The 26,540-nt window shown below is 36.7% G+C and overlaps 1 protein-coding gene across 1 annotated transcript in view; it reads left to right on the top strand.

The window, feature by feature from the left end:
- The window catches only part of TENM1 (teneurin transmembrane protein 1), a 700,775-nt gene that overhangs the window by 84,170 nt on the left and 590,065 nt on the right, over nucleotides 1-26,540 (top strand). The gene's annotated exons all lie outside the window — the stretch shown is intronic.

Raw genomic sequence — 26,540 nt, 5'->3', positions numbered from 1 at the left:
TCTTAATTTCCTTATCTATGAATCACATTAAAATAATAATGTTGGTTTAAAGATGAAAGGAGTTGAATTGATATTACCATATTTTGAAAAAAGTTCCCCACAAATAGCATTTGTACTTTACAAAAATAGGAGGAGGAGGTGAAGAGGGGCAGCAACTAGTCCCAGGAAACATGTTCATTCACAATGTATAATGCTAAGTGCTAGACATTTAAGAGCAAAAGCAAGAATAAAAAAACAAAAACAAAAACAAAAACAAAAACACAACCAAACGTTGCAGCTGTGCTGAGTGCTCACCAGAACACATATATTTTCATTTGTAAGTACTGTGTATTTTGGTGTAGTTAAATTCTCAGTCTCACAGATTGATCAAATTGGGTTAAGGCACCCAGTGGTATTGTTGTGAAATGTTAAGACTAGAAATACATTATGACTAGATACTGGAGCTTTGATCCTTAACTGCAGCTTTCCTTGCTCCTGTGGCTTTAAGCCACAAGCTAAGCTTCTTTCAGTTTACTTTTGTGTTATTCATTAACCATTTGTGGCTCTGCTGTATGGTACTTGATTCTTGGGACTCTGTTATTTCTCTCAACTTGTCAAATTCACCATATGAGGTAAACCCATTTCTCCTTGGCCCCTTGGAAGCTTAATTTTGAGTAATTTGGATGTAGATACACTTTCCCCCTAATTTTTGAGACTCTTTATAAATTTGTTCTACCTGTAAATTGTGCAGATAAATAACACACATAATTCCAGTTCTCTCCAAACTTGTTCTACATACCGACCTGAATGTGTTGATAGGTTTATGACAAAGGGGAAGAAGACTGCTAATTAGACGTCTACCTTGCCAAATTGGAAACTGATTTTGTCATTACCTAAGTTGAACTGAATCCCATTTTCAATCTACAAGTAATTACCAAGGCAGTGCACAACTAAACTGAAGCAGACTGCATTCTGCATCCCTGAACTATCATTAGCTGATATCATAAATATTGATATATAATATAATACTCCACCAAGTTTATTAAAAGAATAATTTTGAAGGCCATGGTGGTTTTATCATCCAGAGTTCTACCATTCTCAAAAGTGTGATGAGTGTTTCCGTGGTTTTCCTAGATTTTGTATTTATGAGTTGTTTATGGCTCTGACATTATTTTATGCCAGAATTCATTAACCTTTAAAAAGTTTCTGGTATGGTTAGACACTATTGTCACCTTTGGTTTCTAGATACACAGAATGCATCCTAAAAAGATGAGATGAACTGATAGAGCATTCAGATTCACTGGAAGCTGCTTTCTTTGGCCACTTGGTCTCTGAGGTGTCGTGCCAGATGTACTGGAGAAGGCAGAACTGCCTTTGATGTGGTGACACTCCAGTTCCTTTGTCAGAGCCTCACATTACAAGATTCATTCTCTGATAACTGTGATTTCTTGAAAGACGTGCATCCATATATTTACTGTAAAAAAATAGAAGAGAAATAATGCCACTATTTATAGAATGGTTTCAATATATTTAAAAAAGGTAATTGCCGTAGAATCTGTGTGTAGCCTAAACGAGCTTATACTCTGACAAAAGCATTTCTCTAAAGGCAACGGCATGGGTAGATTAATGCTGCCGTCTGAGTTCTGCTCAATAGAGCTTATGGGACTGAATGGGATGGACAATAAAAACAAACAGACAGACATAAAAAACAAAAACCTCTTTCACTCTTTTCTAAACCCTTTGGTCTTTATGCAGCTCAAAAGATGAAGCAAGTATCAGAAGTGCTTCTTAACACTTATTAAATACTAAGCCTTCTGTTGCTAAGCAGTGACTTAGGAAGGACTGAGGCTGAAGTAAGATCTATTCTAATATTGATTCTGGCCTGAAATAAATGTTTATGTCTTTGAAATAATTTGCTGGTGGTTGCTTATTCATTATTTTCTTTATATATTAAATAGGAAGTCCTCTGGTATCCTTCAAGTTCTGAATGGGCTAATTAGCCATTTTGTAAACCAATATAGTACAGTATTTCATTTGGATAAATTAATTTATAGTCTTGCATTGAAATGTAATTAAAATGTTGTTGCAACTAGTTTTTAGTCCCTAATCAGCAATTGCTGTTACTCTGTACATGAATTGGATGGTAAATTTCATTAGCTTGTTTTCCTGGGCAAAAGATAGTGTCTAATCACAGTCTCTGATCCACAGAACTGCAGAACAAAGCTTTGGCTTCAGCTTGCTAAGCAAAAATCGTCCATGCCCTGTTTTACAGCTATAGAGATGAAGATGCTCCTTTTTGCTTTGATGATATGTTTTTCATTTCCTTGATGCTGTCTGTATGCTTGCTAATACCTACTCATGAACTTGAAAAGAAATAAGGCCATTTTTTGCTGCAATTTAAGCCAATATTCACTTATTTTGTTCTTCTTATATAAATGCCATATACAATAACAATCAATCCATCAGTTTGTCTGCCAGTGCTATTTAAAAGTAAATTTCAACATTGAAGCTTATCCATTGACTCATTTATTCCATCACTCAACAAATATTTAGGTATGACTACACTATTCAAGGTATTATGCTAAATATACCCTATGATTTTTTTGTGAACATAGCAAGACAGTTTCTTAAGTTTAAAATTTGAAGTTAGTCAAATTAAAATTTTAAATATCAGATTTTTAGCAGAATGAGGCCAAACTGGTGACAATATTTATCAGTAAGTCTGATGCATTTTCACAACTTTAATACTTAGTAACAGTGTAAAGAGCAACGTATTTGCTGAATTAGTGACTTTTTTGGAACTTTAAATTGCTTGACTGGTAGTCCTTTAAGAAAACACTGACAGACTTTTCTGTAATGGTCTGTGCAATCATGTGATTTACATTTCTAAGCTTTTTTCCTGGGAATTCACATTACCTCAGGATCCAAATAAGAAATACTGTACTATGTTTGTGTCACAGACTTCAATTTTAACACATTTAGTAAATTAAATTGAACAAATTAAAAATCAGTGAGGCTTTGGGGTTGTGAGAAGGTTATTTGGAATTTTTGGTAACAGCTCTTTGCACCTTAAGTGAGATTTATAAAAAAGTGCTTAATGTTGCTTTACAACATTGCTTGAATTTGTAGAAAGAAGGCTTTGTGATTATTTCCACACACGTGCACACAATGTACACCCCAGTTGAGACCCTAGTTGAGAAAAAAAGGTTAGATCTAGTCAAAACTGGTAGACACAACATAGTTAATGAATCCACTTGTCTGTTTCAAAGTATAACCTCCTGACTGGTTGTGGGATAGGCCAGCAAACTACTCTGGAGTATGAGCTAGTTTATATTATCCTGAAAGGGGTAAAGGAAGAACAGAAAATATCCTCTCTCTCACCTCAACTTGTTCTTACCAGAAACCCAGGCAGTAGGTAAGTCCAGATGGGGAGCCAGCTTTCTAACAAGAGGGTTGGGAGGTGGTGGTTGGTGACTGTGGAGGCAGGACAGCCCTGGAGTGCAGAGCTGCGCTGTTCTATGGTGGCTGAGTACACAAAACAGGGTGCCAGTCTTTGACTAGCTTCTCTGTGTCTTACCAGACTCTTGTTTTCACACTGCTATCTCTAACATGTTTTCACCAATCTTAATAATCCTTCTCCTAATATTTCACCATTAAAATAGTTGAAAAGATAGCCCTTTTGAAATGTGCTTGTTGGAGGAACTGTTTTTCCTATCACTCTGCCACTGTGATCATTCTCTAGAAAAATTGTCCTTACCAGATACTCTGCTCCAGGTGTCATAGGGAATTCTGGCTATTTATTAGGCCTAGTTAATCAAGTATCACAGATTTCCAGGGCAGGAGGAAGCCTCATGATCATTTAGGCCAATATTCATCTGATGTTTGGGTATCTTCTGTTTTTAAAAAACAGTCTCATTGCCTCCTGAGATAGCCCTTAGTCAGTGTTTCCTCAGGGGTATTCTCTCTAATGCCAGTCTCATGAGGTACTTTACAAAAAGAAGTGTCCCATGGTCAAATAAGTTTGAGAAGTAGTAGTCGCCATTTAAGGCTCTGAGTATTCCTACCGAAAATAGACTTGTTTAAATTAACCTGGAGTTTTCCCCAATTGATTTGGTCATGAAACCTCTTTCTTCCATATAACATTTTAATATCCCATTCCACAGAAAATGCTTCAGTGTGTTTTTTCTAGGTAATACATATACTGTTTAAAGCAACTTAAAATTGCACTGACTTTTTTTACTCATATCAAGCTGACCTTAGATTCCGTGAGTCTTATTCTCTAATACAACTTGCTGTTTAGTCATATCTTCTTCATGTTTTGCTGTGGTTGGCCTGTTGGATTCAAGTATTGGTCTTCTTTTCTACATTTCATCTTACTGGAACCAGCCCACCTCTCCAGCTTGCCTTTTTGGATCCCAGCTATGTCATCCTGGCACATTCATCAGCAGTATGAGATCTGTGCTATTCTCTGATGTCATGAGCATGCCATCTACATCTGTATTCAATTTATTGATTAGAAATGATGAACAGGACTGGGCAAGATTGCTATCATTCCATAAACCATCACCCTTTGGTTCCAATAGCTAATCTCCCTAATTAGTAAGAAATCCTTCAGAAAAGAATTTTCAATTGCCCATGCCTCTAGTCTTTGGGGTTTGCAGTTTTTTTTTTTTTTCAAGAGGCAAATCATCTTTTCCTATTATTAGCTCTCCTATCTTATTTCCAAAGCAAAAATGGTAATAATTTGGTTTCTAAATATAGTGGCTTATCAACTCTTCATTAAAACCAATGCCACCTCTTTTCAGGAAGTAATATTGGTTAAAATCCTGCTTTATTTTTGCAGAAAATATTTTTGGGATGTCTTATAACAGTGGGGGTGGCTTTCTGTGCCTAGATAATTTAGTTGGTGTAGTTTTGGGATATTTGTATTGTAATTTTCTATCTGGAGGAATAGTCTTTTGAAATTGTATACACTAATTAGTGTACTTTGTAAAATAATAGATATTTTTGAATGTGTGGGAGGTAAGGCTTTCAAATGCATCATTTAAATATAATTGCTCTTTAAACATCATTTCACATAAAAGATTGTATTAATTAATTTTTCTTATAACTGTAGATTGGGGTGGTCTATTGTTAATTAATCTCCACACAAAGCAAAAAAAAAATTCAGTGTATTTCCTAAACTTGCCCCAAATATCTTATTTTAAATGCAGTTTATTTATATTTATGTGAGTATATTCACAAAAGTTTAGCCCCAACTATTTATCTCCGCCAAATTGGATCCTGGAGGGGAATTTTTGCTTTGTTTGCAAATCATTAGGGTAGTAGTACTGAGATTTTGATTTCAATATTGGAGCATCTTTAAATTTTCATTGTTAAGGTCAATTTAGAAAGCAGTGTGTCAGAAGCAGCAGAAAGCTCAAGATCTGAGACAGAAAAGATATGAGTTCATATTGACACTATGCCATTTTCTAGCTGAGGTACCTTGAATAAGTTATTTAATATGTCTGAACCTCAGTTCCTCATTTATAAGATGAGATAAGGATGATGATGGCTAACTACCTCGTAGGATTGCTTTAAAGATAACATGAGGAGTATTCAAATAAAGCACCTGCGACATTACTTTACACACATTAAAAATTGGATAAGTGATCATCAATCTGTTAAGTTTCACCTATAAGCAAAACGCTTAAAATGTCCAGAAAAAGTTGGAATGTTGTGTCAAACTTTTATTTCTACAATGCTCTGCAATCAAAATGGTTATATTTCTCCAAAGTCTTCAATTTTCATGACTATGGATTTATATTATCTGACTCACGGTCATACAACATGGTAGTACATTTGGAATTCAGACTGTTCCAGACAGTCTATTTCATATAGCCACCACCCAATAGTACCCAAAATGTATCTTAGTCCCAGCATTTACCACAGTACACTCAAATGTATATTGTAAGTAGGACAATGGAGTCAACTGCCTTTGCATGGCCCAGAGATGGCCTATTCAGTCTGTAGGAAACACAAAATAACAGTCCCTTTCCAATGAGCATATGACTATTCTGAATTTGTCAAACTGGAAATGAGATTTTTTAAAAGTTAATTTAAGTTTAGGACATGGTTTTAGATATTTAGTTTTCCTATCAAAGCCAGCTAGTTTGATTAAATTTTTTCTGGGTATTTTTCATTTCTTAGGAACAGCCTGTTACAAAATTGCAGCAAGTTGCACCATGACTCCATGACTCAGAGTAAAATGTCTTTGGGTAGAGTATACCGCTATTTAACATTAAAAAGACAGTGAGGTTTGTTGACTGAAAAAAATGTACAATCTAAAAGTTGAGAATTATGTTTTATTTGGGGCATTACGAAGAACTATAGCCTGGGATATAGCCATTTAGATAGCTCTGAGAAACTGTTCCAAAGAGGTTAAGGGAGGAGCCTGGATATATAGGAGTTCCTGATGAAAAGACAAACAAACATGTAGTCAGAGAGCAAAAGATTACTCCTAATCACAAAAAGCAGACATCTCAAGTTAATGATTTTAGTGCTTTTTTATGGATGGGAAGATGCAAGAGTCTGGGCTCACTGAAATTATTCCTTTGATATGCACCTTAATTATCTAGGGCCAGCATCCTATGTTTCTCTATCTTGAATTTTCCTCAGGGTGCAGAATGGGGAGAGGGTGGGCTACACTGGCAGATGGCTTTATGGCCACATGCTTTGTTTACTGAAATGGCAGGCAATATTCTTTGTCTATAGGTTTAATGATCACCAGTCCTGTAAAGACTCAGGTAAAGATACCAGGCAGCAGCCCAAGTCCTCTGCAGTGACAGCTCCAGAGAATAAATCCAATAGATGATATTAGGCAGCCAGAAGGGACTCGGGGATGCTTATGCAATTTGTTTTCTGTACAAGGATGCCTTACTGAGGGGGCATGATTTTGGGTTGAAATTTAGCCTGCACTCCACTCACTGTGGGTCCTTGGTAATTGTTCTGCCTGGAGACGGCACCTTGTGGTAATTCCTCCAACTAGAGGGGTGTCTTGTTCTATTTTTCACAAAGTTGCTTCACAAAGAGTGTAGACCTGACAATCCGTCTCTGTGCAGCCTTTGGTTCTCCTCCCACGGGCCTCTGAAGGTACCTTGAAGATACCGAACACTTTCATAGAGAGCTTGTGCAATAGTAAGGGCTGAGAAGGCATAACCTGTTCCCTCTAGAACCAGCTCTTTGTTTCTGTGATATTGTGATTTATAAGAAAAATATATATTTGGTCATTCAGATAACCAGAATGTATTTCTCATATATATTTGGCCGTTATCCATGATGCCTGGATCACAGCTCCTAAAAACCCTGGAATTTTAAGTGTGGAGAGTGATTAAGGTGTTTTGTTATGTTAATGAAGTAGCTTTTGGAAAGAGCCTAAGGGTGGGGTCTGGTTGACCTTGGAGCCGAGAGAGTGATGGAGGGTTGGAACTTCCATTTCCACCCTACCCTCCAACCACTGGGGAGGGGAGAGAGGCTTCAGTTTGAATTAATGAATTTAACTGAGCATTACAATGTAATGAAGCCTCCGTAAAACCCCGAAAGGACAGGGTTTGGAGATATTTCGGTTTGTTGAACACGTGGAGATTTGGGGAGAATGGCGACCTCTGAGAGGGCTTGGAAGCTTCCTGCCCTTTCCCCATACCTTGCCGTGTATCTCTTTCACCTGGCTGTTCCTGAGTTACATCCTTTTACAATAAACCGGCGATCTAGTGAGTAAAATGTTTCTTTGAGTTCTGTGAGCTGCTTAGCAAATTAACCAAATCTGAGGAGGTGGTAGAGGGAACCTCTAATTTATAGCCAGTCAGAAGTACAGATAATAATCTGGATTTGCAACTGCCCTCTGAAGTTGGGGGAGGGGGCGGCAGAAGGCGGGGGACAATCTTGTGGGACTGAGCCCTTTACCTGTGGGGAATCTGATTCTATCTCTGGTAGATAGTGTCAGAACTGAGCTAAATTGTAGGATACCCAGCTGGTGCCCCCCCCCCCCATTGGAAACTGAGTTGCAGAATACCAAGAGTTTCATAATATTTCCAGAAGTCATACAAGGATCACTTTAGTGATATAATGGAAAGAACTGAGACTTTGTAGTCAAAAAGCCCAGGATTTTAATCCTAATTTCAGTACTTATTGCTTTGTGACCTGGGTCAAGTTAATTTAGGATGTACACTTTAAATGGTCACATATGCTGTGAATTTTATTAAATTTCAGTGGAATTTGGTACATAAGTAGAAAGAAATAATTTTTGAGAGAAAGAAATGACTATTTTTGCTATTTTAAAGGGAACTAGTCATTCTACCTAGAGTATTTACCCTACGGAAAAATCACCTCTGGTTCATGTTGATTTGTATGATTCTTTTAATTGTGTGAATTCTGGAATTCAGAGAACCCTCTATGATATAAGAACTACCTCTAGGATTTAAAGGAAGTGACTCCCCGTGCTGTAATCTGGCTCACTGGGGTTTGAGCTGAGAGGGGCAGTGCCCCACATCACTTTCTGAATAGCTTGAGGTTTGAGAGCAGCAAACCAGATCACAGATCAGTTATCGCAACTTCCCCTGTACCAGCCTTACAAGTATATTTCAGAAATTGATAGGTGGCCTATAAAAATCCTATTCTGTCAACAAAGGTTTTTTTTTTCCCCCATTAATTTCCCAAGTACGACTACTTCTGTGAGGAAGAGCCCATTACATATAGAATACACTTATCAGCAAAATATTCCAAGGTTCTTATTTACACAGGGATAGGAGAAACCAACTGGAGGCTCTAGATGGCCTTCATTGTTAGAATACACAGTGTATATAGATTCTGCAGTTGTTAGTAAGGCACCGGATATTCTGTAGGAACGCTGAGCTGTAACCTGAGTACATAACTACAAAATCTGCTCCAGTAATATCCTTGTAATTCTCACTAGCTCTAGGTATATGGGGAAAGCCCTCCGGAAAATGATTTCTTTTCATGTAAATACTTTGCATAAACAACACTGAATCATAGAGAATGTTCTGTGTGTTGTTTGCTAGGCGTTTTTATAGTTTGATCTGTGATTCATGTATTTAATTCTGTTCCGTATCTGTTCCTTGTTATTTTCTGCTGACAACTTGAATCAGAACTCATGTTAACTTGTGGTTTCCCTGGTTCACAAATTTCTACTTCTCTGGAGCTCTTTACTCCCATATTAGACTATAGAATTAAGCTTTATCCAAAAATGTATCTTTTGGTTTGGCTACTTTCATTGACAGCATTTTGGGGAGAAATATTAAATTAGTTCTACAACTTTTTTGGCTGCTATAAAGTCTACAAAACTTTAACTGCAAAGTAATATTGGCAAAAATAATACTTTTATAACACATAAAACAGTTAATCAAATTTAATTCGACCTTTTCCCTTCCTTTTCTTGATTAGACAGCTTCCTTCTGTTGGGATCCTTAGATTGACAAGCTAGTTAAGCAAGGAATATGTTTGTTGGATTGAGTTGTCACATTCTAAAGAGTTTCATTTTGATGTGTGCTTTGATTAAATGAATTTATATATAAGGGTGGGGTATGATTTCAGCGGCTGGTAGGGATTATGTGGAGATTTTTTTTCCTACCTTCATGTGGGCATCTTTCTATTTAAAACATCACTTCGGCAGATACTGGTGTAAGTCTATCCCAAACCTCCCCCGGCCCCGGAAAGTTTTAACCATCCTTTGTCCTAACTACCACAAATTCATACATTTCTCCCCTTAAAAATACTACTCATAGTTTAAATTATAGCTCCACATTAGATGCAAGGGAAACTCTCCTCTGTGTTATTTCTGTTTACATGTTAGGTTCCTTAGCTGATAGATTTGGATCTTAGGAACCTATTTTGTGAATGAACATTGGGCTAGCCCTCCTGATCCCTAGATGGCTTCCTTGGTGTTCTGTCTGCCTGGGGTAGGTTTATGACCACCTGTCCTTACACTCCCCCATGGATCAATTCTCCTGACACCCTGGTGTCATTTGCCTAACACACTCAACCTACCTGGTCTCCTGTGAGCTGACTATACTGCATTTCCAAACTTAGCAGAGCCCTGAGCATTTCTTTTATAAGAGAGTCTTTTTCTCTGTCCATGGTAAGCTTCTTTCTCCTTTCTTCTCAGTAGCTATCTCCAGCCATGTCTTCCTTACAGAAGATGATTAGGCCTTCTAATTTCACCAAGAATGTGGAGGTTATCGAGTATGAACTCCCTTAACTTTCCTCATCTCTGTCTTCAAAATATGCTTTAAAGATAAGCTTAAGAATATTTTTTTCTCTTTCCCTTTTGTTTTTGAGTAACAAGCTGATTTTGCCAATACTTTTTCATCTGTCCTTTTGCTTTCTACTTTCTTGCTACAATCCTGTAATTCAGACTGTCGTCATCTGTCATCTAACTATCATTGTCTCTGGTCTTGTCCTTTAACCTGCCAATCCATTCTCTTCAAATAGCCAGAGTGATTTACCACTCAAGTCATGTCACATTTCTGTTTCCAACTGCCTTAAAATTAAAATCTAAAATACTTGACATAGTGAACAAAATCCTTCCTAATCTGGCGTGCTATAATCTCATTGTTTACCATTCTCTTTGTTACAGTCAGAGTCACTGTTTCCTGACCACACCACCTAATTTTATATCTTTGTGCTTTGCTCATGAAGCTATCTCTATTCCCTTTCCTCAGAATGTCTTACCCACCCTCTGGACACAGTAAGATCCTACTCATCCTACATGACCTAGTTGAAATATTACCTCCATGTGAAGCCTTTTCCAATCCACCCACAGGGAGCATTAATTTCTATATATTTTCATGGCCCTCTTTGCACACTTCTATTACAGTGTCTCCACATTGCCTTGCAGTTATCTGTTCATGTGCCTTTCTGTCTTTACTAGCCTGCTGGTGAGCATTGTGTCCTAATCATGTTTGTTTCTCAGGCTTCTAGCATAGTGCCTGACATGCACTGGATACTCCATATTGTTGAATGAGCAAGTGGAAGAATTGTAAGTGAGCAGAACAGGTTTCATTTTGGATAGTCCAGCATGACTTGAAGCCTCAAACTCCAGACACTTGAAAAGATAACAGTATGACAAAATTGGCGAAAGTCAAAGTTGGAGATGATATGGATAGTGGCAGAGATAATTATGGGATTGCTAAAGCCATGCACTAGCTGAGGCTTTTGTGTGGTGGTGGGGAGAGGGATGACAGGAATAGAAAGAGAAGTAGGGGGACAGAATGAGTGGCTGACAGTGATGAAGCCCCTCTCCATCCCATGACCTACACACACATACGCCCCCTAGATTTTCTATCTGTCACTGCCTGTAATTCTCTTAGATGAATATAGAAAGTGAGTATCTTCATTTTCCTCCAGAAATACTTTCCCAAAGGGTCATGTTTACCACTTGACTGTGGTGTTCCTGAGTATCCTTCCTTGGACATTCCATGGTAGAAACCCCAAAATGAAGATGGCTCAATCTACTCCCATCCTCATCTGCTACCATCTTTAGAGTTCTCCCATTTGGCTTTATCCCATGCAGCATGCCTAGTATTTTTATTGAGTTCTGCCACAAAAGACTCTAAATAGATGTAACTGTCCACTAAGAAACTCATGACATGAGTTTAAATTATAAGCTTCTAAACCAAATGTGTTGAAAGATAGCCCCATTTATTCATTATTTATTTATCATTATTATAATTTATTCAGATTAAGAGTGCCTACTGTGTGCCAAACCACAGAGTATTCAAAAAAGTGTTCATCATGTCCTCTGGGGATGTCATATTATCATATAATATTTTGAAATGATGCCTTCTTCTTGCTTTTTAATTTTCAAATAGTTTTTTGGAGTATAGTTACCAGTCATGCATAAGGGTGATTAAAGTTGGTGGTACTAATCAGTAATCTTAGACCCAACAATCTTAAAAGTATCTGAATGCAGGAAACTCCAGGAAAAGTTTGACAAACTACGTTCTTACAAAGTAATTGGTAAAACCGTAACAGAGGGATCTTTGTGAGGATGACCCTGAAAATTTATGAGCCTTCTCTGGAGATCTTTATAAAAGATAACACACTAGTAAAATGTTACAGACAATAAAAGACTTGGATCTGTTGATTTTTCTGAGGTCCTTTGAACTCTAAGATCCCATGGTTAGAATCCATGCTTGATGTCACAGATTCTAGGACAAACCTCTATTCAACTACTCTGATTCCTATTTTGGTATCCCATTTAGGAAAGTGAATAGTCTTTGGGCTAATTTGGAATCAGTGAGTCCTCTTAACATCACTGGGGATGGGGGAGGAACTGTGTGACATCAAGATTTTGCTGTACATAGGTATTTTCAAAGTTGTGTTTTGACTCATGATATATGAATTCCTATTGTAATGAGCTAAGTTATGACATTGACATTTAGATGAAGTGGATTTGATGTTAGGCAAAGCTTGTCTGGTGTTGTCTTTCTACCCATTTTCCTCCAAGAGGTCAATTTTTTTTCCTCTTTCTTCACTATAATCTCCTAATTTTTTCTGACCTCTGCTGTTTTATAAAATGAAGTTAAAAATTAATAAACTATTTTTAGATCAGTTTTAGGTTTATAGAAAAATTAAGCAGGTAGTACAGAGATTTACCATTCCGCCCACCTCCACACCTCCACACAGTTTTCCCTCGTATTAACATCTTGCATTATTATGGTACATGTGTTACAATTAATGAACTTATATTGGTTCATTGATATATAAGTCCATAGTTTATTCCGATTTCCTTAGTTTTTACTTGATGTCTTTTTTCTGTTCCAGGATCCTATCCAGGTTACCACATTACAGTTATTTGTCACGTCTCCCTAGACTCCTCTTAGCTCTGACAGTTTCTCAGACTTTTTGTTTTTTTGATGACTTTGACAGTTTTGAGGAGTCAGGTATTTTGTAGAATGGCCTTCTATTGGAATGTGTATTATGCTTTCCTCATGATTAGACTGGGGTTATGGGTGTTTGGGAGGAAGACCCCAGAGACGAATAAAATTTTCCTCACAAATTATCACAGGTGCATAATATCAACAAGACTTATTGTTGATTTTGGCCTTGCATCACCTGACTGAGATAGTGTTATTAGGGTTCTCCACTCTAAACATTTTGCCCTCTATAGTGTACTCTCTGGAAGGAAACTATTATGTGCAGCCCAGACTTAATGAGTAGGAGTTAGACTCCATCTCCTTGAAGGTAGAGTATCAATACAAGTTATTTGCAATACTGCACAGGATATTTGTCTCTTCTCTCCTATTCATTTACTTATTCAATCATTCATTTACCTCACTATGGACTCACGGATATTTATTTTATACTTTGAGTTATAATCCAATCCTGCTTTTTTCTGTTGCTCAAATTGTTCCAACCTTGGCCATTAATCATCTTTCACTTGATTCCTGTGTCCCTTTGATACATCCCCATTAGTGTAGGTTATTTATTTTTTTTAGCATGTACTTATTTTTTTGGAACAACAAGATGCTCCTGTTTTTCATTTTCATTTCATTTTGTGCATTCACTTCTTTGCTATTAATCTTAGTGATTTTTGAAGATGCTGCTAGAAGATCGCAGATGACCAGAACAAGCTGATTAATGGTTTAGAGAAGTGGAGTGACCTTACGCCTTTACTGTCTCTCATCTATGACTTCAGAGTATAGTTAACAAGAATTCTTCTGTGCTTTATGTTGATTTCCCCCAATTTTAACTGTTTTCTATACTAGAAAACTGGAATTTGTGGGTGATGATTTCCATAAATTTACAAAGCCTTCCATGGATTTTACATTCACTGAATCAACTTTAGTTGTTAGAAGAAAATAGCTGATACGTTTGTGCCAAGACATAGGCATTAGTTATAATTAGAGTTAGGAGAAAACATTTTTTCTGTATAAAATATTAAAAATATGATTTATTGTTTAAATAACTGAAAAGCTATGTAGATTGATTATGTCCTAATAGTAACTTTAAGGGAGACAATGGATACTGAATTTGATAAATAAGACAGTGATTTTCAGGAAAAAAACCCTTATCAGTATATATACTTCCTATGTATACAGATAGTGTTACACGTAAGTGACGTTAGAGGTGCTCACAAAAATTCAATCTTCTCTCCTAAGGTCTGCAGCATTTTCATTGTAAACTTGCTTTTCAAGGACATATAACATCTCTTCTAAAATTTCATTTGGGATTTAAACTTGCCAAAACACAATTGCAGACTGTGAAAATTTCTTTTGAAAATTTAATCAGAATCATTGTTTTGTCCCAGTGCTTTCACTTGTGTGATAGCTACTTTCTTTCTTCCTGTATCTTGATAAATGGTTTCTCTCTCGTCTGAGAATGATGACTGTTGAACGAGAACATGGCCTTAAATTCTCTGAGTTTGATGGGTGGTGTGTAATATCATAACTCTTTGATTCTACAGCAAGCAAGTTCCAGCAGAGAATATGTTTCCTAAATGGCAGTAAATGTTTCTTCTTCTTCTTCTTTTTAATGGCCTATTAATGTAGTCCCTATGGGTTGTGCTGTACTCCTCTATTGATGTACCTGCAATAACCAGTCAGAAATTTTAAATATGAAAAAGAATTTATTGGCAATACTTTAAGTATCTTCAAATTCTAAGGACAATTTTAACAAGAAAAACATAAGGCCCATATTTTTTATTCGAAATTACCAAATTTTCTGGAGGAACATAAAGTAAAATTTGAACAGAGAGATGCATCATGTTCTTGGCTACGATATGTGAATATTTAAAATATGTAAGTTTTTCCAATTTAATTGATTTATAGGTGCACAGGTATAGGAAATTCAAAATTAATTTGTAAGTTTCATATAAATTCAACAAAAATTTCTGTTGGCTTTTTGGACAATGATTCTGTGGTTCATTTTGTAAAAATAAGCAGATTTCATAGTAAAACATGTTTTTAAAACAATAACAACAGATATAAAAAGCATTACAGAGTTATAATAATTATTAGTGTGGTAAGGTTGTAAGAATGGAGAGATGAATAAAATGAACTAGATAGCCTTGAAGAAGTATTATTTTATGATAAAAAAATCATAAACAATGGGGGAAAGAATAGTTCAATGATTAGCTCTTGGAAGATTGGCTGTTTGGGTGGTGAGGGAATTCACCATAACATCTCAAGAGCCTAACTTAACACTATATGCCTAAGTAAATTTTTGAAACATTTAAGTGTAAATGTTTTAAAAGTTTAAAAATAAAAACAAATAAGAGTTGACTATTTGATTTTATGATGAGAAGAAATCACAGAAGAAAAGGATGATGGATTTAAATCTATAACAACCAATATTTTTTTCTTAAAAACATCATTAACAGAATGAAAAGGCAAATCATAAACATGTAAAATATATGCAGTGTATATAACAAAGGCCAAATGTCTGTAATATATAAATATCTCTTATAAACCATTAAGAAAAAGGTAGACATCCCTATAGGAAAATGGCAAAGATTTGAGTACACAGTAAAAATAAATGCACATGGACAATAAACAATTTGAAAATACAAATACAAATTAAAAGCATTTTTTTTTGGCCAGTCATATTCACAGAGATTAATTCTTATGAAGGTGCTGTGAGATAGGCAATCTCCTGTACTTCTAGAAGAGTGTAAATTACTATGATTTTTCTGGAAAGCAAATGATAATTTGTACAGAGTTTATAAAGCTATTAGGTATCTTGTATCTTAAAAGCAATAAAGAGAAAATCATCAGAATGTGGACAGATATATGCAAGAACAATCATTTTATTATTATTACCAATGATAGAAGACTGGAAAAAAGCTAAATGCCTACAAGATGGAAACATTAAAAACATTATGGTACATCTATCAGAATAATGTGCAGGCATTTACAACCATGTTGTATACACAATTTGAGTTGTCACTTGAGAAGGTAACTTTTTTTCATCCTGCACATTTCATACTTGAGCCTGACCAAGTTAAAAATAAAAGATCAGTATTTGAATGAAGGAAATGACAGAATTTTCAAAACTATGCAGACACTATTCACTTGTTTCCAGTTGGATCTTTTAGCCTAGGTCAGGACTGTGCTCTTTTGCTGTTTTATGGGTATCAAATTACACTTGTACTTGTGACCTGCTTAGATGACCTAACTCTGAAATGATCTCAGACTGTCCCAGTAAAGAACTCAGCTTCTGCTCTCAAGTAGGCACATCAAAGTGTTAACCATTCTCTTTCCTAAAACTCTGTTTACTGCTGGGTCATTACTCTCTCCCGGTTGTTCACCCATGTTTCTAATTGTTCCTCTGCTGTCTTTCTAGTATGATTGGGGCAGTGTCATGTAGGTCCCTCAAACAACCCTCTGCCATTGAAAATGACTATGCTTTGGATTAAGACACTTAATCCATCATGAAATAGACTGATGATCATGGGATTTGGGGTCAGACAGACATCAGCTTTGCTACTAGCTAGTTACTGGCTTTAAACTCTCTTAGCTTTAGTTTGTTATGGATTAGGAGAAAAAATGTATATAAAACACTTAGTTCATTGCCTGAGATATAGTAGGCAATTAAAATGGTAGCTATGGTTACTACTATTGTGTATTAGGGACTGCATGAGACCAATGATTTCTAAAGAAAATACTGAGTTTTCTTTTAGGAAGAGGTACTTTATTGTTATCATTAACAGCTAATGCTGCCAGAAGGACAAGATATCAACTGAGCTGCCAGTCTAAGTACTTAAGATATAAGGGAAAGAAGTAGCTCTCAGGAAATGCTCTAAGCAAGTGGCATTTAGAGACCATGCTTCATCCATTTCTCATTTCTCTGTGCACCTAGCACAGTTCCCAGCAGATAGTAGTACTCAGTAAAGATTTGTAGATGGCTGGCTGGCTGGCTGGCTGGCTAAGGTGTGACAAATCAAACCCCTGGTAGCCAGGGAGTAGTGTGAAGGAATCTAGTGCATGTGTATCTGGAGTAGAGAGGACATAAGCATGTGGCAAGAAAAGGGAAGGGTAAGACAAAGGGAGATGGAAGGGTGTGAAAAGATACTGTCCAACTTTTTGAGCTACAACCCTCCTGTCCTTTCTGTTATTTTCACACCCAACTAAAATAGCTGGGAACATACTGGAAGAAAGGAAGACTTTTATGGTCTTACTGATGGGCTTGAGAATCCCCTCCTTCACTCCCAACCTCCTGGTGAAAATTAGTGACAAGATCACAAGGCAGAGGCTACTCCAGGGAGCTATTTCTGAAGTCTGTGGGGATCCAGAATCTAGGCTAACCAAGCAAAAGGACCATGACCAGAGTGATCTATTTTCTGAGCCTTAAACTGGGACACATGGTTCGACCAAAGATTGTTTTTTTAATATGTGTGTATTCATGGTGATAATTTCAAGAGATACATACATGATATGTTCTTTAATGAATTACCATTATTGGAAATGATAAAATTCTCTGAAATTAGAGCTGTCCTTAAAAGTTGGAAGTATATAGTTGCCTTTGTTCTGGAATCTTTTAAAATACAAAGATTCTGAGGGGCTTTCAAAAAGTTTGTTAATATCACAGATTATGCACGCATACATTTCTTTATTGTAGGAAGTCCTGTCAGGATTTCAGACTGGCAAATTTTTTCATAGTCATGACTAGGGTATAAAAGCCCAGGTAGGACACGTTCAACCTCAGAAGTGGGGGCCACTAGATGTGATGTTAAGTAGACTTGACTGATGAGGGTAACATAATAGAATCTAGACCCCAGGAATTCAGGAATAAACATGGGACTAGAAGGGAGGATTAAGCACTCATTGGAACTGGAGTACAATAATCACTTATGCTTTGTAAATAGACCAAGAAGTAGATGCATTTGTTCAAACTGAATGTTTATGAAAGAGGAAAATGCACATACGCAGTTTTCAGATGAAAAACTACATGGCTGATAAAAAGATCAGGACAAAAGTGTCACCCAGAAAGATAGAAGAAAACAAACATAGCAATTGTTGAGTCAGTATGCTCTGGTTAAACTGGAAGACAGAAAATGAGTATTCAGGATATGTGTGGGGGGTGGGGAAGCTAGAGGGGATCAGAGCCAGGGATGCCTCTAGGAGTGAGGCTAGATATCTCTGGAGAGCATACAGGCAGAGCGGACGCCTTGGTTGGAAATTTTTGAGCCTACTAGGAAAGTCTCTTTCTCACTCACTGTAGGTAGTGAATGGAAGTGCATTCACATTGTGCCAGGAAAGCAGACTAGAGTCACATGTAGAGAGAAAAGATTAGAAAGGCAGTAAGTGGTTATGAGCTGAGGTTCCAAAGTCATGTGAGGATTAAAGTGGAAAGTATCTAACAAGTTGCCTGGTATATAGTAAAAACACTGAATGAATGTTATCTTGTAATAATACTGATTCTGATGATAAAGTTTGAGACCCTTCTGTAGCTGAGATAGTATTGCTCTCTGTCAGGCTGATATTTCCTCCCAACAAACTGAGGAAAGAAATGAGGTTAATGAGGCTCATAGGTAAGCAATGTTGATGCTTGGTAAATATGTCTGGTTTTGTACTTTTTTTGATTTTTTTTCTTAATTTTATCCTTTCAATTTTCATTGGTCAAGATTTTTTCATATGTTCCCTCTCTGCTGTGTCAGAGAGGAAAAATATTTTCTTCAACTGGGCATCTTTTTTGTGTGTATGGGTTTGTTTTTATTTTTTTATTTTTATTTTTTTCCATTTCAATTTTTTAAGACTTTATTTTTTTTAGAGCAGTTTCAGGTTCACAGCAGAATTGAGCAGAAAATACAGAGAGTTCACACATTTCCCCACCCACACATATATACTCCCCTCCCCTCAACATCCCTCATCAGTGTGGCATATTTGATACAATAGATGAACCAACATGGACACATTATTATCAACCAAAGTCCATAGTTTACATTAGGGTTCACTCTTGATGTTGTACATTCTATGGGTTTTGACAAATGCATAATGACATGTAGCCACCACTATAGTATCACACAGAATAATTTCATTGCACTAAAAAATCCCTTGTGCTCCATCTATTCATTCCTCCCTCCCTCCCTCTCCCCAAACCCCTGGAAACCACAATCTTTTTATTGTTTCTGTAGCTGTGCCTTTTCCAGAATGACATTTGGTTGGAATCATACAGTTTGTAGCCTTTTCAGACTGGCTTCTTTCATTTAGTAATATGTCTTTTAAATTTCTTCCATGTCTTTCATGGTTTAATGGCTCTTTTTTTTTTTATTTTTATTTTTTTTTTATTTTTTACTGCTTCACCTGGGCATCTTATCTCTAGAGCAGTGCTTCTTAAACTTGAATATGCTCAGGAATCACCGTGGGGTCTTGTTACACTGCAGATCCTGATTCAGTAGGTCTGCAATGGGGCTTGAGAGTCTGCATTTCTAACAAGCTTCAGGTGCTGCTGATGCTGGCGCTGCTTTCCATGAACGAAATTTTGAGTAGCGTTGAGCTACAGATCTATCCGGAGAACACTAGAAAGCACAAAGCTGGGGCAGTCAGGGATCTGAGTCTCAAATAAGTGAGGCACACTGGCCATGATTACTCCTGCTTCTCATCTCAGCCTCAAGTGGTTCTCTTACATTATACCCAGTGTAAAGACAGCATTTGGGGGTGTGTAACCGGAGTTACAAAGACAGGAATGCTGCACGTGTTCCCTTACTGCCTCCATGTTGTCCTGAAACAGATGTGAGTGCACAGCTGTCTACTACAAAGAGAGCTGCTGAGGAAAGTCTCTGTGGAGCAATGTATCTTACTTTTATCATTTTCCTCTTTATGATGTTTTCTTTTCTCAGTCCCATGAAAAAATCACATAATGGGATTTTACTGTAGCCTGTTTGAATGGATGGGACAATGGAGAAATAATGTAGTCAAGAAAGTGTTCCCACAACTAAGAGAAGTTTATCTGAGAAATGTTTGTGACAGAACACAAGCAACCATTAGAAATGAAGTTCGGGCAAGATGAAAAATCATTCAATATAAATTGCATATTGTTTATCAGAAATACTTATAACATACAGAAAGATTTTCATTATGATTATTGAGATAAAAATGTGTGGCCTTCAAATATGTTGTTACAATATGACCAGCATATTTTATTGCAAAAACAGTCCTTCTTCAAGAAAGGGCTCTGATAAATGGAGATTGAAATAGACAGTATATCCAGATGCTACTGAATATCCTCAGATATGTTGCTTGACAGTGTTTCTGGTGTGTTGGCCTTTTCAACATGATTCACCCTTTTAATGAATGAACCACTGAGTTTTATTCCATTGCTTTAGAGGCGTTTATTATCTTTGTATACTGTGTCGTCTTTGTTACTTGAAATCATCTAGTTTTCAATCCACAGCCCTTTTGGAATTTTTTCTGTACTTGATTGATTGATTGATTGATACCAGAGACAGTCTAGTGAAGTGTTTAAAAGCATGGCCTTTAGAGACAGATTTGAATCCTCTCACTGCCACTTATTTATTACCTGTGTAACCTTGGAGGACTAACTCAAGGTCCTGGTGTCAGTTTCTTCATCTGTGAAATGGGAATAATAATAGTCCTTAATTTATGAGTTGTTGTGAGTAATAAATGAGTTAATACTTAAAACCAGCCAAAACTATGACCAGTGTGGTTGTGAACACTTACTAAGCATTCAAAATATTTTGGATAATTTTATTAATGCTGTTAAATGGTAAACCATTTCATGTCAGTGCCAGTGCGCATGTTTTATCTCCCCAGCCAGACTACAAATGCATTTTAATTATGAGGGCAATATCTTTTATTTTCTATTTATTTCCTTCAGTACATTATTATTTCTGTATGTTTGCCGTCATCACTATAGATTTGGTTTGCAGATGCAACTACCATGAAGTTAATTATAAATAAAAAAATGGAAACTGCAATTAGGAAACAGTGCCATCAATAAGCAAGTAATGAGGTGGGGTAAATGGAAAACACATATTTTCTCACTAATAATATAATAAACCTATTTATCAAGTACCTATTTTACTGTGTGAGACATTGTGTCATCTCTTTTACTCTTCACAGTAATTATGTGAATTAGAAAACTGAAACTCATAGACGTTTACTAACAAGTTGCAGGTCACTCAAAAAGGATTTAAACTGATTATTACTCACTAATTGCAAACACTTCATTGCCTCATCCCTTTTTAAAAAATTTGAGATGTGATTCTTGGTTAAAACAGCTGAATTGAGTTCACATAACAGTTCTGCTTCTCACTAACCACGTGACAACTTGGAATTCAGAATCCATGTTTGTACAGAAAGACTCTAAATCTAAATCTAAAGCTTCTTTGTAAAAGACTTCATCCTCTGCCATTTCCCTGCCAGGCTGCTGCTCCTGCCTCCAGAACTACGTGAGTTGATCATTTCCTCCAAATCCCACAGTTACTGCCAACCCAAGATTGCACATCCTCTGTTATCATGCCCCAGGATCTGTCCTCTTTTTCTTCATAGGTATAAGTTATGATAATGCATTTCTGATTTTCCATTCAGTGAGAATAATTCAAATGTGAAAACATTGTATTTCTCCATCTGTTTCAACACTTGGGCTAGCTATCACATTTTAAGTAGTATGTACTACTCTGAAGTAGTGGTCCAGAACAGAAAGAGAATGATCAATACTGCTGGTTCAAGTCCAGTTGTACTATAATGAACATCTTGGATATAAACAGGGTTAGTTCGGTTGACTTATAGTCTTGACACTGGCAGATTATTAAACCGTTAATAATCTCCTAGTTCTACTCTGCCTGGGGCCAATAATTTCAAGGGTTTATCCCTTCTCTCCTGATTACTTCTATTTCTTACTATTCTTATGGAGTGTGTGTTGAGTGGGCAAGTTGGTCAAGGGTAGGTGTAGAGATGGTGATAGACTAGAGAGTGGGAAGATCCGTGAATACACTGTTTTATTCCCAGATAGCCTTAATATGAGAATATACTTTGCCTTATACTGATTCAGTCACCTGAATAATATGTCTTTAAGGTTTTGATTACAGTTCCTTCATCATTTACTTTTCTTCCAATTTAAGTATCATTTGCAAACTAGGAAATGTTTTCAATATCCTCATCCAAATAATTACATTCATATAAAAAATCTGTTAATGAAACATTAGAGCTAAGGGCTTAATTGCTGAAAAATCAACTCTCAGAGCTAGAAAATTCAGTTAAGTTTCCATGGCAACAAGATCTATTATTAACTGTATAAATGTTATCTAATAACATTTTGAAATGAACATGCTAGTTTAGGTAGATACTTTCATGACTATATATAAGGTAAGGTGTTGTTTAAAAATGAAATAGTCTGTTTAAATGGTTTCTCTGGATGAAAATTATGGAAAACTTCCAGTTTCTTCCAATTATTTTATTCCTTATCAAATTTTATGCTCATTAGTTAATGAAAAAATGCTCCGTCTCTTTTGAAATATGACAGCATTTAATATCCCTGAGTCATATTTCTGTCTCACTTTTTTCTGAAGAAAAAAACTAACAGAAAAGGAAAATGCAAGCACAAATGTAATGAAGTAGAAGAGTCGTCATGGGATGTGTCCTAAGAAGGGAATCCAGGAAAGTAGGTTTTTCTTTGAAGGAAAGAGTTCTAGACATGAGAAAATATTTTTGCAATTTTAAAGTATGACAAAGATATAAAACTATCTCAAGTTGAGTAAAAGATATTACACGCTTATTTACCACAAGGAAGTGAACACTTGCCCAGGTTAATAAAAATAAGTGTAGGAAGGTGGTACAAGATTTTAGTAAGCACATCATTAATATCAAGGCAAAATGACTGAATATTGAAAATACTGAATGTATGAACGGAAACTTCTAGTAAGCATGTTGAAAGGACAATTCAGGAATGGGAATGATTTCCCTCATTCAAACAATGCCCGTGCTACAGATGGCAAAACAGGGGCCCAGGGCCAGGTAGCAATTTTCCCAAAGGCACACAGCGAAATAGTAGCAGCCTCAGCGTGTAGAAAAATGCCAGGCTCCACACCTCCAGAGGAAAAAACCCATCATCATGAGAGATAATGGTATTCAAACACTGGGAGAAGCATTTATTAGAAACATGCTGTTTGTTCATCGCTATGCTGGTTAACACAGGGGATCTGAAACAAAAAGACATTGGTATTTGCCCATGAGAAGCTTTCTATCAATTTGGGAAGAGAAGGTCTAACATAATTTATTTTAACACCTAGAGGACAAGTCCAAGTTCAGGTAAAACATAAGGATCTAAAAGATTACATGTTGCTGGAGCAATTCTGAATAAAGGTAGGTTGTCATGGGGCAAGGTGACTAAAATATGACGGAGCTTCAGCTGCTGATGTTATATTGACACTAAAGGAAAAGACTGAAAATTGACCTTAATACAAGTAACGATTTAGGTTACTATTCAGGAATAACTTTAATTAAGTAAAAAAAAAAAAATTGAGTGCTTTTTACAGTACTTTTTGGGACTGAGAAGAAGTCAAAGGAAATATAGTAAGTGGTCACCCTGTACCCACGGTTTCAGTTATCTGCAGTCAATCGTGGTCCTAAAATATTAAGTGAAAAATTCCAGAAATAAACAATGCACGTTTTAAATTCCGTGCCACTCCGAGCAGCGTGCTGAGATCTCGCGAGGTCCTGCGTGCTGCCTCGCGAGAATCACACATCCGTCGCAGGCGTATCTGTCCGTCAGTAGCTTCGCAGCCGACTCAGATCAGCGGTATCTCAGTGCTTGTGTTCAAGTCACCTTTACTTTACTTAATAATGGCCTCAAAGCTCAAGAGGAGTGATGGTGGCCGTTCTGAAGTGCCAAAGAGAAGGTGTAAAGTGCTTCCATGAAGTGAAAAGATGAAGGTTCTTGACTTCATAGGGAAAGAAAAAAAAAAAAAAAAAAAAAGGAACGCTGAGGTTGCTAAGACCCATGGTAAGAACAAATCTCTCCATAAAATTGTGAAGGTAGAAGAAATTCCTGCTAGTTTTGCTGTTGCACTTCAATCTACACAAGTTACGGCCACAGTGTTTGATGAGTGCTTAGTTAGGATGGAAAAGACATTAAATCTGTACAATAAGATATTTTGAGAGAGAGGCCACATTCACATAGCTTTTGTTGCAGTATATTGTTATAATTGTTCTATATTATGATTGTTGTTGTTCATCTCTTATGCCTAATTTATAGATTAAACTTTATCATAGTGGTACGTATGTGTAGGAAATACGTAGTATATATAGAATTCAGTATTATCTGCAGTTTTCAGGCACCCACCGGGGCTTTTGGAACATATCCCCTGAAGGGAAGGGAGGGTGGCTACTGTACATACTTTCTTACTTTGCATAAACTTATGGTTTGGTTGTAGATACAACGCATTATTTTTGAAGTGTAAGACATGGATAAGGAAGTTGATTAAGTACTAAAGGAGAGATGTAAACAGGAAATCAAATGAGTATCCTAGAGTGATCTCAAAGAGTAAGATTATTGACCATATGATGATGTGGAAATACTGTGAGCTGTGGAGTCCTACAAATTGTGTTCAAATGCAGGCTCTGATACTTCTGAGGTGTGTAGCTTTGCCAAGCCTTTGCTTCTTTATCTGTAAAATTAGGGATGTGATACCTAACTTTTAGGTATCCTGTGAAGATGGATGCAGTGGTATGGGGCTTCTTTTGGGAGTAGTGGAAATGTCCAGAAATTGATTGTGGTAATGGTTGCATGACTCTGTTAGTATATTAAAATCCACTGAATTGTATACTTTAAATGGGTGAATTACAAGGTGAAATATATATATGTATATGTAACTTTTTGGATAAAAGCTACACATACATTTACCAAATTGAAAAAAATTACCATATGACCCAACAATTATAATCCTAAGTATATACACAAGAATAATAAAAACATATGCCCCCCAAAACATACTTAAAAGTTTGTAACAGTTTTATTACTAATAGCCAAAAAGCAGGCACAATCCAAATGTATGTCAACTGGCAAATGGATTAGTCAAATGTTGAATATTCATATAATGGAATCTTATTCAGCCAGGAAAAGGAATGAAATCCTGATACATGCTACAACATGGATAAATCTCAAAAATGTTATGCTAAGTGAAAGAAGCTAGGTGAAAAAGACCACATATCATATGATTACCCTCATAGATAAGGTTCTGAAAAGGCAGATCTATAGAGACAGATAATAGATTGGTGGTTGCTGGGGGCTGGGGGTGGGAACAAGGAGTGACTGAATGGGCACAAAGGATATTTTAGTGGGTGATAGAAGTATTGTAAAATTGTTTTTTGTGGTGATGGTTGCACAATTCAGTAAGTTAACTAAAAAGTTACTGAATTGTACATTCTAAATGGGTGCATTTTATGGTATGTAAATTATATCAGTACTTTTATAATGGATTCAAAGTGTCAAGTAATATATACTTAATAAATAGTAGTTTTTATCATTGTTGAAGCAATCAGGGAAAGCCTTCTGAAGGAAGGGACCTTTGATGATGAATGATAGGTAGATTTTGGCTAGATCATGGGGGAGGGAAGAGGAAGGATAAAGAAGGAGGAATAAAGTATGGGATCTGCACTAGGGGCTGTTGGTAGATAACGAACTGTCACAATCAGACTGAAAGAAGTATGACAGTGCACGGCTGATACATGTCATTGATGAGTAGCTGGAGATGAAGACTTCGAGTGATAGAGATAGTTTGTCATCTGGCTGGTGCTGATCCAAACCATTTAGAGGAAGAGTGAAAAAGAGCTTAGGTGATCCGATGTGATATGGGTGGGGTGGGGTGGGGTGGGGTGTGTGGGTTGTGGTGTGACAGGTACCTAAGCAGTAACTTATCATGTAATAAGATCAGTTTTGTGTCTGAGCAAGTAGGCTAGAAGGGCCAGCCTGAGGAGCCAGGCCTAGAGAGACTAGCTTGGGAGCAAGTAAGGTAAGATTAGTGTTGTAGAGACTTGTAAGTGAAAACAAAAGTGGTGATCCAGCTGCCAGTCTCTTTTCTGGCTGCTCTGGAATCACGGAAGCACTGACTATGCTACCTCCCAGGCCTATGAATTATTTATGTAAGCCTCTCTGTCAACATTATGGCCTCCAGCTTTCCAACAAATTCAGTGAGGTTGCTGGGGGAGAAATCTCCACATGTCTTCTTGAAGTTGTCTAGAATTTTAAAGATTTCCCACCCAACTTGGAGCAAACCTTTATAGTGCTTAATCTAAGTGATGTGATAAGATCGTGACCTTTTCAGAAATGCCTTTGATGTCAATCCTAATTCTGCTAAATTTTACGTGACAGAGTAAGAATGAAACATAAGCTAGTTTGTCAAGCATTTCAGTAATCTGTTGTGGCAATAATCTGCTGGAACTCAGCTCTGTAATGATGGGGTCTGGTGAGTGATGTTCTTTGACTTGGAAGGAACTTATTAAGTATTTGACCATTGATTAATGAAGTAAAAATGCGCTAAGTAGACCTTGAAGTGATAAACTGAACAGAAACCTTAACAGCCATTAGTCCTTCCTGCCCACTATCCA

Source organism: Camelus bactrianus, chromosome X (assembly GCF_048773025.1).
Source record: "Camelus bactrianus isolate YW-2024 breed Bactrian camel chromosome X, ASM4877302v1, whole genome shotgun sequence".
Lineage (NCBI taxonomy): Eukaryota > Metazoa > Chordata > Mammalia > Artiodactyla > Camelidae > Camelus > Camelus bactrianus.
The sequence above is the reverse complement of the archived record's forward strand: the minus strand, read 5'-3'. Positions and strand labels throughout refer to the sequence as shown.